Genomic DNA, 14,191 nt, shown 5'->3' on the forward strand with positions numbered 1-14,191 from the left:
GTAACACAGTTATCGGCAACTGGCAGGAGCCATATGGTTGTCGCTTTATTGTATGAAATGCAATCACCATGTAATTGCTTTACTTTATCACTAAGCGGTAGCGATAGTCGTAGAAGCAATAGTTGGCGAGACGACAATGATGCTTCGATGAATATCAAGGTGTCAAGCCGGTGACGATGGTGATCATGACGGTGCTTTGGAGATGGAGATCAAAGGCACAAGATGATGATGGCCATATCATATCACTTATATTGATTGCATGTGATGTTTATCCTTTATGCATCTTATTTTGCTTAGTTCGGCGATAGCATTATAAGATGATCTCTCACTAAATTTCAAGGTATAAGTGTTCTCCCTGAGTATGCACCGTTGCTACAGTTCGTCGTGCCGAGACACCACGTGATGATCGGGTGTGATAAGCTCTATGTTCACATACAACGAGTGCAAGCCAGTTTTGCACACGCGGAATACCCAGGTTAAACTTGACGAGCCTAGTATATGCAGCTATGGCGTCGGGACACTGGAGACCGAAAGGTCGAGCGTGAATCATATAGTAGATATGATCAACATAGTGATGTTCACCATTGAAAACTACTCCATCTCACGTGATGATCGGACATGGTTTAGTTGATATGGATCACATGATCACTTAGATGATTAGAGAGATGTCTATCTAAGTGGGAGTTCTTAAGTAATTTGATTAATTGAACTTTAATTTATCCTGAACTTAGTACCTGATAGTATTTTGCATGTCTATGTTGTTGTAGATAGATGGCCCGTGCTGTTGTTCCATTAAATTTTAATGCGTTCCTAGAGAAAGCTAAGTTGAAAGATGATGGTAGCAACTACACGGACTGGGTCCGTAACTTGAGGATTATCCTCATTGCTGCACAGAAGAATTACGTCCTGGAAGCACCGCTAGGTGACAAACCCGCTGCAGGAGCAACGCGAGATGTTATGAACACCTGGCAGAGCAAAGCTGATGACTACTCGATTGTTCAGTGTGCCATGCTTTACGGCTTAGAACCAGGACTTCAACGACATTTTGAATGTCATGGAGCATATGAGATGTTCTAGGAGTTGAAGTTAGTATTTCAAGCAAATGCCCGGATTGAGAGATATGAAGTCTCCAATAAGTTCTACAACTGCAAAATGGAGGAGAATAGTTCTGTCAGTGAACATATACTCAGAATGTCTGGGTACCACAACCACTTGACTCAACTGGGAGTTAATCTTCCTGATGATAGTGTCATTGACAGAGTTCTTCAATCACTGCCACCAAGCTACAAGAGCTTTGTGATGAACTATAATATGCAAGGGATGGATAAGACGATTCCTGAGCTCTTCGCAATGCTAAAGACTGCGGAGGTAGAAATCAAGAAGGCGCATCAAGTGTTGATGGTCAACAAGACCACCAGTTTCAAGAAAAAGGGTAAAGGGAAGAAGGGGAACTTCAATAAGAACAACAAGCCAGTTGCTGCTCAAGTGAAGAAACCCAAGTCTGGACCTAAGCCTGGGACTGAGTGCTTCTAATGCAAAGGAACTGGTCACTGGAAGCGGAACTGCCCCAAGTATTTGGCAGAGAAGAAGGATGGCAAAGTGAAAGGTATAATTGATATACATGTTATTGATGTGTACCTTACTAATGCTCGTAGTAGTGCCTGAGTATTTGATACTGGTTCATTTTCTAACATTTGCAACTCGAAACAGGGGCTACGGATTAAGCGAAGATTGGCTAAGGATGAGGTGACGATGTGCGTGGGAAATGGTTCCAAAGTCGATGTGATCGCCGTCAGCACGCTACCTCTACATATACCATCGGGATTAGTATTAGACCTAAATAATTGTTATTTGGTGCCAGCGTTGAGCATGAACATTATATCTGGATCTTGTTTGATGTGAGACGGTTATTCATTAAAATCAGAGAATAATGGTTGTTCTATTTATATGAGTAATATCTTTTATGGTCATGCACCTAATGAGTGGTCTATTTTTACTAAATCTTGATAGTAGTGATACACATGTCCATAGTATTGAAACCAAAATATGTAGAGTTGATAATGATAGTGCAACTTACTTGTGGCACTGCCGTTTAAGTCATATTGGTGTAAAGCGCATGAAGAAACTCCATTCTGATGGACTTCTGGACTCACTTGGTACTTGAGAACCATGCCTCATGGGCAAGATGGCTAAAACTCCGTTCTCCGGAAAAACAGAGCGAACAACAGACTTATTGGAAATCATACATACTGATGTATGTGGTCCAATGAACATTAAAGCTCGCGGCGTATATCGTTATTTTCTCACCTTCATAGATGATTTGAGCAGATATGGGTATATCTACTTAATGAAACATAAGTCTGAAACATTTGAAAAGTTCAAAGAATTTAAGAGTGAAGTGGAAAATCATCGTAACAAGAAAATCAAGTTTCTATGATTTGATCGTGGAGGCGAATATTTGAGTTATTAGTTTGGACTTCATTTGAAACAATGCGGAATAGTTTCGCAACTCACGCCACCTGGAACACCACAATGTAATGGTGGGTCCGAACGTCGTAATCACACTTTACTAGATATGGTGCGATCTATGATGTCTCTAACTGATTTGCCGCTATCGTTTTGGGGTTACGCTTTAGAGACAGCTACATTCACATTAAATAGGGAACCATCTAAATCCGTCGAGACCACACCTTATGAACTGTGGTTTGGAAAGAAACCCAAGTTGTTGTTTCTTAAAGTTTGGGGCTGCAATGCTTATGTGAAAAATCTCCAACCCGATAAGCTCGAACCCAAATCGGAGAATTGTGTCTTCATAGGATACCCAAAGGAGACTGTTGGGTACACCTTCTATCACAGATCCGAAGGCAAGATGTTCGTTGCTAAGAATGGATCCTTTCTAGAGAAGGAGTTTCTCTCGAAAGAAGTGAGTGGGAGGAAAGTAGAACTTGATGAGGTAATTGTACCTTCTCCCTTATTGGAAAGTAGTTCATCAATGAAATCAGTTCCAGTGATTCCTACACCAGTAAGTGAGGAAGCTAATGATGATTGTCGGTGTCAAAACCGACGGATCTCGGGTAGGGGGTCCCGAACTATGCGTCTAGGCCGGATGGTAACAGGAGGCAAGGGACACGAAGTTTTACCCAGGTTCGGGCCCTCTCGATGGAGGTAAAACCCTATGTCCTGCTTGATTAATATTGATGATATGGGTAGTACAAGAGTAGATCTACCACGAGATCGAGGAGGCTAAACCCTGGAAGCTAGCCTATGGTATGATTGTTGATGTGTATGTTGTCCTACGGACTAAAACCCTCCGGTTTATATAGACACCGGAGAGGGTTAGGGTTACATAGAGTCGGTTACAATGGTAGGAGATCTGTATATAGGTATCGCCAAGCTTGCCTTCCACGCCAAGGAAAGTCCCTCCCGGACACAGGACGAAGTCTTCAATCTTGTATCTTCATAGTCCAGGAGTCCGGCTGAAGGTATAGTCCGGCCATCCGGACACCCCCTAATCCAAGACTCCCTCAGTAGCCCCTGAACCTGGCTTCAATGACGACGAGTCCGGCGCGCATATTGTCTTCAGCATTGCAAGGCGGGTTCCTCCTCCAAGTACTTCATAGAAGATTTTGAACACAAAGATAGTGTTCGGCTCTGCAAAATAAGTTTCCACATATTGCCATAGAGAGAATAATATTTACACAAGTCTAATCTACTGACGTATTCCGTAGTGCGACATCACACCACGGCCAAGCTTTTATTCGAACCGTTTTACTGTCCCATCTCAGCGCGTTATGCGAGGCGGTTTCCTTGGCACGTCTAGTTAAAGCAGAGATCGTGTCCCCTTATCCCGGGATTCTCATCAATACGGGCGTGGGTAACCCAACCACTTCTAGGACTCCTAGATTATAGGCAAGTCCAAACGGACACGGAGAGGACGCTTGATATTGACCCTCTCTATAAAGGGGACAAGGCTTTTATTTTTCCCTCCCGTGCTCAATTGAATCCTTCCCCCACCTCAAGCTCAAACGCCCGAAGTTCAGGTCCGGCGCCCCGAACCTTCAGTCATGTCCAGATCTAGCCTTCATGGCCGATGGATGCCTTCCACCATCATGGAAGAAGACATCAAGAAGTTGAGGGAGGCCAGATATCTGACCACCGAGATTTTGCATCGGCTGCCTCCCCGAGGGCAGGCCGTTCCCACCCCCGAACCCAACGAGAATGTCGTGTTCGTCTCCCACTTCCTCCGAGGTCTAGGCCTTGATTTGGATCCTTTCGTCAGGGGTCTGATGTTTTATTACGGGCTAGACTTCCATGATCTAGATCCGGACTCTTTTCTTCATATTACGACATTCATTGTCGTGTGTGAGGCCTTCCTCTGGGTCACCCCTCACTTTGGCCTCTGGCTCAAGACCTTTGAAGTGAAGCCGAAGATGATCGAGGGGCAACATGCAGCGTGTGGAGGTGCCTCAATACACAAGATGGCAGGAGCTCTGTGGCCCAAAGGTTCCATCCCAGAGGTGTCTGAATTGTGGCAACAGGAGTGGTTCTACATCACGGCTCCTAGAAGTGCCAAGTGGGCGGCCGCCCCTGTTTTCCGCTTGGGCCCTCCATCACAACTGATGTCATGGATTAGCAGCGGCCTGAGCTATGGGCCAGCCAAGGACGTGCCTATACTGCAAAGCCGCATTCGAGATCTCTTCAATGGAGCTTTCAGTTTGGTTGCGGTAATACAAGTTATGCTGGTTCGTCAAGTCCAGCCTTGCAAACGCCGGCCTCTTCGCCTATGGGAGTTCAATCCCGAGGGACCGCGTGTCATTCAAAATTTTCTCGGCCTGACGCACGAGGAGATGTACAAGTCATTCTTCGGACCTCAGGTGGAGTGTCCGGAAATCTCCAAGGACGTGGGCCTGAGCAGTAACCGTGCCGCCAAACAGGTAAGGCATCTTCCGGCCGAACATACTATCTCTCCTTTGTTACGAAGTTGTATCTGAGAGTTCGCTTTTTGACCAGGACTGGTTAACAAAGGCGAAGTTGATTCGGTGTTCGGCCCCCCTCCCTGAGGGTTTGGAAAATCCGGTATTGGAAAAGATGCTCCAGACTGCACCTTGCCCGGAGCCCTTGAAGGAAGATACTATGGAGGATAATGCGGGCGGACGCGCTGCCCATTCTAGCTGAGGGAGCGAGCGTTTGCAAGAGGGAAGGCGACCAGAAGAGGAAAAGGACTGCGCCCGGGGATCTGGAAGCCGAAGCTTCCAAACGGGAGAAGAAGTCTGCCACAGAGGGTCCTTCCTTGGGGGGCGCCGTTGCCGCACAAAGTCCGCGGGGGGATCAATTCTCCCGCGAGTCGTAAGTGACCCGAAATACTTTAATAGTACATATATGCCATCTTTTTCTTCTGAGGAGATAACCACCGCATATATTTTTGCAGTTCGGGCCTTAGCCCCTCTCAGATGAGCTCATCTTCAGGGGATCTTCTTCCAGAGATGATGGAGAGCGAAACGCCTCCTCCGGACTCCTCCGCTCCGGAAGTGGGCGATCCTGAAGTGTCGTCGCGGAGGGCCTCTCCGAGTCCGGTGAGGCCAGAAGATAATCCCATTGACCCCCGAAGCTCCCAATGTCTGGCTCCCAAGAGAGCAGACAAAAGAGTCCGACACCATCTAGTGTGCGATCGGATGTTCTGAGGGAGTTGGTGGGGCGAGCGGCCATCTCAGATGAACACCGTGTGCTGATGAATACGGTGATGGAGAGAATATCGTCCGCTGAAAGCGGATTGCATGAAGCTTTTATGAGTCTAATGACAGGCTTCGAGGTACGTAAAAGAATGTATGATAATCCTGCACATGCTAGGTGTGCCGTGTGTAGGTAGTAGCCCTTGAGACTCTGGTTGTCGTCGGAAACAACGATGAACAGAGGATCATATTCCCAGGAAATAACCATACTGCCTTTATGTGCAGGTGATGGAAGCTCCGGTGGCTAGCCGGACTAGCGAGTTTGCCCATTTAGAACGACAGTTGGATGCGGCAGACGCCGACATTGAGCTTGTTAACAAAAGGCTTGATGAGGCACAGGGTAAGTGTCAATATCTGGTAAACGCCACATAGGAAGAGCAGCATGATGCCAGTATCTTAAATATGTTGTGACTGCAGATGGAGCTGGCACTATTGAAGCCTTGCTGGCAGAACTTGCCTGAGCCAAGGAACAAGCGAGGTTAGGTAATGCGGCTGCTGTGAGGGCGGCCGGAGAGTTGCAAGTCGAGAGGGCCGCGCATAGCAAGACCCGAGACAAGATGGCCAAGATGGCTATAGAATTAAAAGCCGCCGCTGACCGTTGCCGGGTTCTTGAAAAGGAAAACCAAGCGAAGGCATCGGACCTTCAGAAGGCCGCTGCAACGAAAAAGGATCTCCGCTCTGCTATGAGGGCAAAGAAGGAGGAGCTGCAGGATGCCAGGGATATTGTAGCTGGAAAATCCTTTATGTTGCGGAGGAAATTCGGAGATCCATGGTATGCCCCTCTAGATCGGCTGTGGAGTTCGGAGGATGCGTATATGGATTTGGCGGCGAGCGCTGCCGATGCGGCCAAGTACTTCCAGGGTCAGACGGACCATGGAGTAGACCAGCTGTTTTGGAGGCAATTCCATTCTCCCGAGCGTCCACTTTCATTGACTGACCAATTAGCCGAGTGGGCCGAACTAAATAGGTTGTTCGGACTCTCTATGAGGTCTGTTGTGGATCAGATATGGCCGGGAAGGCCAAAACCGAATTGCTATTTCAGCTTGGTGCAGCAGGTCCTTGACGTGGTGGCGCGTATTGATGCGATGAGGAGGTCGGCATGCATAGAGGGCGCACAGATGGCCTTTTCCCGTGTTAAGGCATATTGGGCGGAGATGGATGCTACCAATGTTGTAGCGCGGGATTCGGCTATAAGTCGAAAGGCTGCCGAGCACTACTTTGAAGAAGTTCTTGAGGGTGCCCGTCTGATAGAGACCCAGTGCTCAAAAAATATTATGTTTGAGTGATATGTAATCTCATTTTAAGCGAAATGCTTTTATAAATTTTTATAAGGCTATTTTTATACTTTTGCCTGAAAGTAATATGATGCCTCCTGGGCGGCCGTTTATGTATACATGTGTATAACCTGAAAGATTGCAGCCGTCGGCTTCAACCCTCACGCATATGATGCGGAGGTTCTCGCAAAAACACGCATTCACACTTAACCCAACGTCTTGGTCCTATTAAGGAGGTGATAGCGGAACGAGCGAGGCAACCGGACTATAATGCTTTAGCACTTTCACTTAGCCATAGGAGTTTGACAGTGGGGCTACTAGATAGCCCCTGGTGGCTCCGCACTCTCCCGAACTCAGGGTGCGTACATGCCTGGCCGGGAAACGACCCTTCATTAAGGCGGAGGAATTCTAACATTCCCACAGGTCATCGAGTGGTTGACCAGTCTCACGCTATATCATGACAGTCAGCTTTCGGCTTTCTCTACTGAGTTGCTTGTCCGGATGAACCAGGGCACAATTGCAGCAGTTCTCCTGGTGCTACCTTAGCCGGTAAGGCGGAACGTAAGGCACCAAAACACAGGAGCTGGGCAAACCCAACATTTGACCAAAGACAATGATTCGGAGCTGATGCATATAGGGCCAAACTCGCGACGCCGAACACTCCCTAAGGTATTCAGTCTTTGTGGTATAAACCGGGCCTTAATAGTGGCCTTTATAAGAAGCCCCGTGTGTCCAGGCACGTGCATTGTTCTGGCGTGGCCACATGACAAGACGTCAGCATCCTTCTCAATGATGGATATGTATCAACAAGAGATAGTAAAAAAGGTTTACGCAGGGTCTTAATCTAAAAAGAATCCTTGGAGCGGGTCCCTGCTGCACGTTTGCGCCTGTGTCTCCGTTGTGCCATATCCTGGACGGGTGTAGCACGATGATCGTCTGTAAAAGAGAGGAGGTTAAGTGAAAAAGTTGTCGTGCAAAAGGATAGTTTTCAAAGAAACCATGTATAATTCAAGACGATAAGAAATTGTCACTTGTCTGCGCGTTGAGCCCCTTGTTTTGACAAATAGGGGTGTGACCATTTATTTCCGTATACATAGCGGCACCGGACTTGATTAGTTGTATCTGAGGTCTTGACAACCTATTGGATTCTTTCACTTGTCCGGGCGCCTTTAGTATGCGGCGGCCAAGGCAGCCTCAATCTCTTCGGCGCGTAGAGATCGCTTGATATTTCCATGCACTATAACGATGCCACGTGGATCGAGCATCTTGAGTGTGAGGGAGGCATAGTGTGGTATTGCATTAAAGCGAGCAAAAGCTTCGCGTTCGAGCAGTGCTTGATAGCCATTTTGAAACGGGGTGATGTGGAAAGTTAAATGCTCGCGACGGAAGTTATCGGGGGAGCCGAATATAACTTGTAGTAGGAGGGAGCCCGTACAACGAGCCCTTGGCCCCGGCGTTACTCCTTTAAAGGTAGTATTGCTATGGTGAATTTGTGTTGGGTCTAACCCCATCCCGCGGATTGTATCCTGATATATTAGGTTTAGGCTACTGCCGCCGTCCATCAAGACTCTTGTGAAGTGATATCCGCCAATTACTGGGTCTAGTACTAGGGCAGCCCATCCTGCGTGTCGGATACTTGCTGAGTAATCGCGATGGTCGAAAGTGATCGGTTGAGATGACCAGTGGCAGGACTTCGTGGTGACAGGCACTTGGGTATATTTTCCTGAGAGTGCCGCATTGTTTTTTCCCTTGATTACGTGTAACACGTTTGCTGTTTTGACTTCTGGTGGAAATTTCTTTTGTTCCCCCGTGTCTTGCTTGGGGGGCTCGTCCTCGTCTTCACTTGGTGTATCCCCCCCCTTGTGTACGGCGTTGAGCTTGCCGGACTGCTTGAAGACCCAACATTCTCTATGGGTATGATTAGCAGGTTTACCAGGGGTACTATGAATCTGACATACTTGGTCCAGAATTTTGTTGAGGCTGGACAATTCATCCAGGTTCCTTTAGGGGGCGGCTTTTGTTCTGGCCGAGAGCTTTTGAATCCGGCATTTACTGCCGTGCCCTTTGTGATGTCTTCTTTATTCCGGCGTTTGTTATTGCTGTTGCGCCATGATTTCCCGTTTCCATCTCTAACTTCAGATGTACTGGGGTCGCTGGTGCTGCATCTGGCTAACCAGCTGTCCTCTCCCGCGCAAAAGTGGGTCATGAGGTTTGTTAATGCGGCCATCGTTCTCGACTTATTTTGGCCGAGGTGTCTGGCGAGCCATTCGTCACGGACGCTATGCTTGAAAGCCGCTAAGGCTTCAGCGTCCGGACAGTTGACAATCTGGTTCTTTTTAGTAAGAAACCTGTTCCAAAGTTTTCTGGCTGACTCTCCGGGCTGTTGAGTTATATGACTCAAATCGTCCGCATCCGGAGGTCGGACATAAGTCCCTTGAAAATTTGCCCGAAAGGCGTCTTCGAGCTCTTCCCAACTTCCAATGAAGCTTTCGGGGAGGCCTTTGAGCCAGTGACGAGCTGGCCCTTTGAGTTTGAGGGGTAGGTACTTGATGGCGTGGAGATCATCTCCTCGAGCCATATGGATATGAAGGATGTAGTCCTCAATCCAGACCCCAGGGTCTGTTGTTCCGTCGTATGCCTCTATGTTTACGGGCTTGAATCCCTCTAGAAATTCATGGTCCAGCACCTCATCGGTGAAACATAGGGGGTGTGCGGCACCCCTATAGCTGGGTGTACCGCGTTGTTCGGATGTTTGTTGTGTTGCATTGTATGTTGGGGCGCGCTTGCGTGGTCCATAGATGGATCTGGTTGCGCCTCCTTTGGGTGCGAGCCCTCGCATGGGTCGTGTATTGTATTGTGAGCGGCGTTGTATGCCGCTCTGTGTTGGTAGAGTGGTCGTCTATCCGACCAGGTGGCTGCTTTGATATTTGGTTGTGGGGGTTCTGAGGCCTCCTCATCGAATTAGGGTAGTGGCTTCTGCTTTGGGTAGCTTTTGAAAGGGCGATTGTCGCCGTACCTTGCTGCAGTGCTGAGTATTTTACTCCATCTGAATTGGAGTGTGTCTTGCGCGGTCTTGAGCCTTTGTTTCTGCTTTTTCAGGCTCCTCGCGGTGGCAACAAGCCTTTTACGGGCAGTCTGTTGCTCCGGGTGTTTGTCCGGCGTTATGTCGTCCGGACCATTATCCTTGATAGGATTTGTTTGTTTGGTTTGATTATCCGGATTGCCGTTGTCCAGCAGCGATTCGCCCTGCTCCAGCGCTGGGTCTGCGTGATCGCTATTTCTGTCGAGGCGGGATTTGGGGCGGCGTTTGCGTCGCCACTTTGACTGCTTTTCGAGGGAACAAGCCTTCGGTGCATCCTTCCGCTCCTCGTTGTCATCTTTTGGTGCGTCCACCATGTATACGTCATATGACGAGGTGGCGTTCCAGGGCCCAATAGGCGCTGGTTCTTCATCGTCTCCTTCATCGGCGTCCATACCGTCGATGTCTTCGGAGTCGAAGTCGAGCATGTCAGTTAAATCGTCGACAGTGGCTACAAAGTGGGTGATGGGTGGGCTTTGAATTTTTTCATCGTCCGCATCCCGATATCGCTGACCGTAGTCCGGCCAGGGCTCTCCTGATAAAGAGAGAGACTTTAGTGATTTTGTAATATCGCCGAAGGGCGAGTGCTGAAAGATGCCCGCGGCGGTAAACTCCATGATCAGCGCCCAATCGGATTCGATTGGCAGAGGCGCGAATGGTTCGGAGTCCGGAGAGGAGTCCGACTCCTTGGAATCATGAGTCTTGCGGAGTGCGGGGCTGGTGTTTGGCTCAATCACCGTTGGGGTCGTAGCCCCCGAGGTGACATCCAACCGCCCATCCTCGATCAGCGCAGTTGGCTCTGAATTAAGGGTCGGAGCTGATGCAGGTGCGGCCTCCAGGGCACTGTTCGGCGGCAGAGCTAGATCATGCTCGTCGTGACAATGCGGCGCGCTCGGCAGTGGCTCGAATCCGTCGAAGATCAAGTCCCTCGGATGTCAGCCGTGTAGTTTAAACTTCCAAACCTGACCTGACGGCCAGGGGCGTAGCTTTCGATCTGCTCTAGACGGCCAAGCGAATTGGCTCGCAGTGCGAAGCCGCCGAAGACGAAGATCTGTCCGGGGAGGAAGGTCTCACCCTGGACTGCATCGCTATCGATGATCGTAGGAGCCATCGAGCCTGACGGCGACGACACAGAGGAACTCTCAATGAAAGCACCAATGTCGGTGTCAAAACCAGCGGATCTCGGGTAGGGGGTCCCGAACTGTGTGTCTAGGCCGGATGGTAACAGGAGGCAAGGGACACGAAGTTTTACCCAGGTTCGGGCCCTCTCGATGGAGGTAAAACCCTATGTCCTGCTTGATTAATATTGATGATATGGGTAGTACAAGAGTAGATCTACCACGAGATCGAGGAGGCTAAACCCTAGAAGCTAGCCTATGGTATGATTGTTGATGTGTATGTTGTCCTACGGACTAAAACCCTCCGGTTTATATAGACACCGGATAGGGTTAGGGTTACATAGAGTCGGTTACAATGGTAGGAGATCTGTGTATCCGTATCGCCAAGCTTGCCTTCCATGCCAAGGAATGTCCCTCCCGGACACGGGACGAAGTCTTCAATCTTGTATCTTCATAGTCCAGGAGTCCGGCTGAAGGTATAGTCCGGTCATCCGGACACCCCTAATCCAGGACTCCCTCAATGATGATCATGAAACTTCTGATCAAGTTGCTACCAAACCTCGTAGGTCAACCAGAGTAAGATCCGCACCAGAGTGGTACGGTAATCCTATTCTGGGAGTCAGGTTACTTGACCATGACGAACCTACAAACTATGAGGAAGCGATGATGAGCCCAGATTCCGCAAAATGGCTTGAGGTCATGAAATATGAGACGGGATCCATGTATGAGAACAAAGTATGGACTTTGGTTGACTTGCCCGATGATCGGCATGCCATAGAGAATAAATGGATCTTCAATAAGAAGACTGGCGCTGACGGTAATGTTACTATCTACAAAGCTCGACTTGTTGCAAAAGGTTTTCGACAAGTTCAAGGAGTTGACTACGATGAGACCTTCTCACCCGTAGCGATGCTTAAGTCCGTCCGAATCATGTTAGCAATTGCCGCATTTTATGATTATGAAATTTTGCAAATGGATGTCAAAACTGCATTCCTTAATGAATACCTTAAAGAAGAGTTGTATATGATGCAACCAGAAGGTTTTGTCGATCCAAAAGGTGCTAACAAAGTGTGCAAGCTCTAGCGATCCATTTATGGACTTGTGCAAGCCTCTCAGAGTTGGAATATATGCTTTGATAGTGTGATCAAAGCATATGGTTTTATACAGACTTTTGGAGAAGCCCGTATTTACAATAAAGTGAGTGGGAGCTCCGTAGCATTTATGATATTATATGTAGATGACATATTGTTAATCGGAAATGATACTGAATTTCTGAATAGCATACAAGGATACTTGAATAAGAATTTTTCAATGAAAGACCTCGGTGAAGCTGCTTATATATTGGGCATCAAGATCTATAGAGATAGATCAAGATGTTTGATTGGACTTTCACAAAGCACATACCTTGATAAAGTTTTGAAGAAGTTCAAAATGGATCAGGCAAAAAAGGGTTCTTGCCTGTGTTACAAGGTGTGAAGTTGAGTCAGACTCAATGCCCGACCACTGCAGAAGATAGAGAGAAAATGAAAGGTGTTCCTATGCTTCAGCCATAGGCTCTATCATGTATGCAATGCTGTGTACCAGACTTGATGTGTGCCTTGCTATAAGTTTAGCAGGGAGGTACCAAAGTAATCCAGGAGTGGATCACTGGACAGCGGTCAAGAACATCCTGACATACCTAAAAAGTACTAAGGATATGTTTCTCGTATATGGAGGTGACAAAGAGCTCGTCGTAAACGGTTACGTTGATGCAAGCTTTGACACTGATATGGATGACTCTAAGTCACAAACTGGATACTTTTTTTAGTAAATGGTGGAGCTGTTAGTTGGTGCACTTCCAAGCAGAGCGTCGTGGCGGGATCTACGTGTGAAGCAGAATACATAGCTGCTTCGGAAGCAGCAAATGAAGGAGTCTGGATGAAGGAGTTCATATCCGATCTAGGTGTCATACCTACTGCATCGGGTCCAATGAAAATCTTTTGTGAGAATACTGGAGCAATTGCCTTGGCAAAGGAATCGATATTTCACAAGAGAACCAAGCACATCAAGAGACGCTTCAATTCCATTCGCGATCAAGTCAAGGAGGGAGACATAGAGATTTGCAAGATACATATGGAGCTGAATGTTGCAGACCCATTGACAAAGCCTCTCTCATGAGCAAAACATGATCAACACCAAGACTCCATGGGTGTTAGAATCATTACTGTGTAATCTAGATTATTGACTCTAGTGCAAGTGGGAGACAGAAGGAAATATGCCCTAGAGGCAATAATAAAGTTGTTATTTATATTTCCTTATAATCATGATAAATGTTTATTATTCATGCTAGAATTGTATTAACTGAAAACTTAGTACATGTGTGAATACATAGACAAACAAAGTGTCACTAGTATGCCTCTACTTGACTAGCTCGTTGAATCAAAGATGGTTGAGTTAGTTGTCATTTGATTAACGGGATCACATCATTAGAGAATGATGTGATTGACTTTGACCCATCTGTTAGCTTAGCATGATGATCGTTTAGTTTGTTACTATTGCTTTCTCCATAACTATACATGTTCCTATGACTATGAGATCATGCAACTCCCGAATCCCGGAGGAACACTTTGTGTGCTACCAAATGTCACAGTGTAACTGGGTGATTATAAAGGTGCTCTACAGGTGTCTCCGATGGTATTTGTTGAGTTGGCATGGATCAAGATTAGGATTTGTTAGTCCGATTGCCGGAGAGGTATCTCTGGGCCCTCTCGGTAATGTCCATCACAATAAGCCTTGCAAGCAATGTAGCTAATGAGTTAGTTACGGGATGTAGCATTACGGAATGAGTAAAGAGACTTGCCGGTAACGAGACTGAACTAGGTATTGAGATACCGACGATCGAATCTCGGGCAAGTAACATACCGATGACAAAGGGAACAACGTATACCGTTATGCGGTTTGACCGATAAAGATCTTCGTAGAATATGTAGGAGCCAATATGAGCATCTAGGT

This window comes from Triticum dicoccoides, chromosome 4A (genome assembly GCF_002162155.2).
Source record: "Triticum dicoccoides isolate Atlit2015 ecotype Zavitan chromosome 4A, WEW_v2.0, whole genome shotgun sequence".
Lineage (NCBI taxonomy): Eukaryota > Viridiplantae > Streptophyta > Magnoliopsida > Poales > Poaceae > Triticum > Triticum dicoccoides.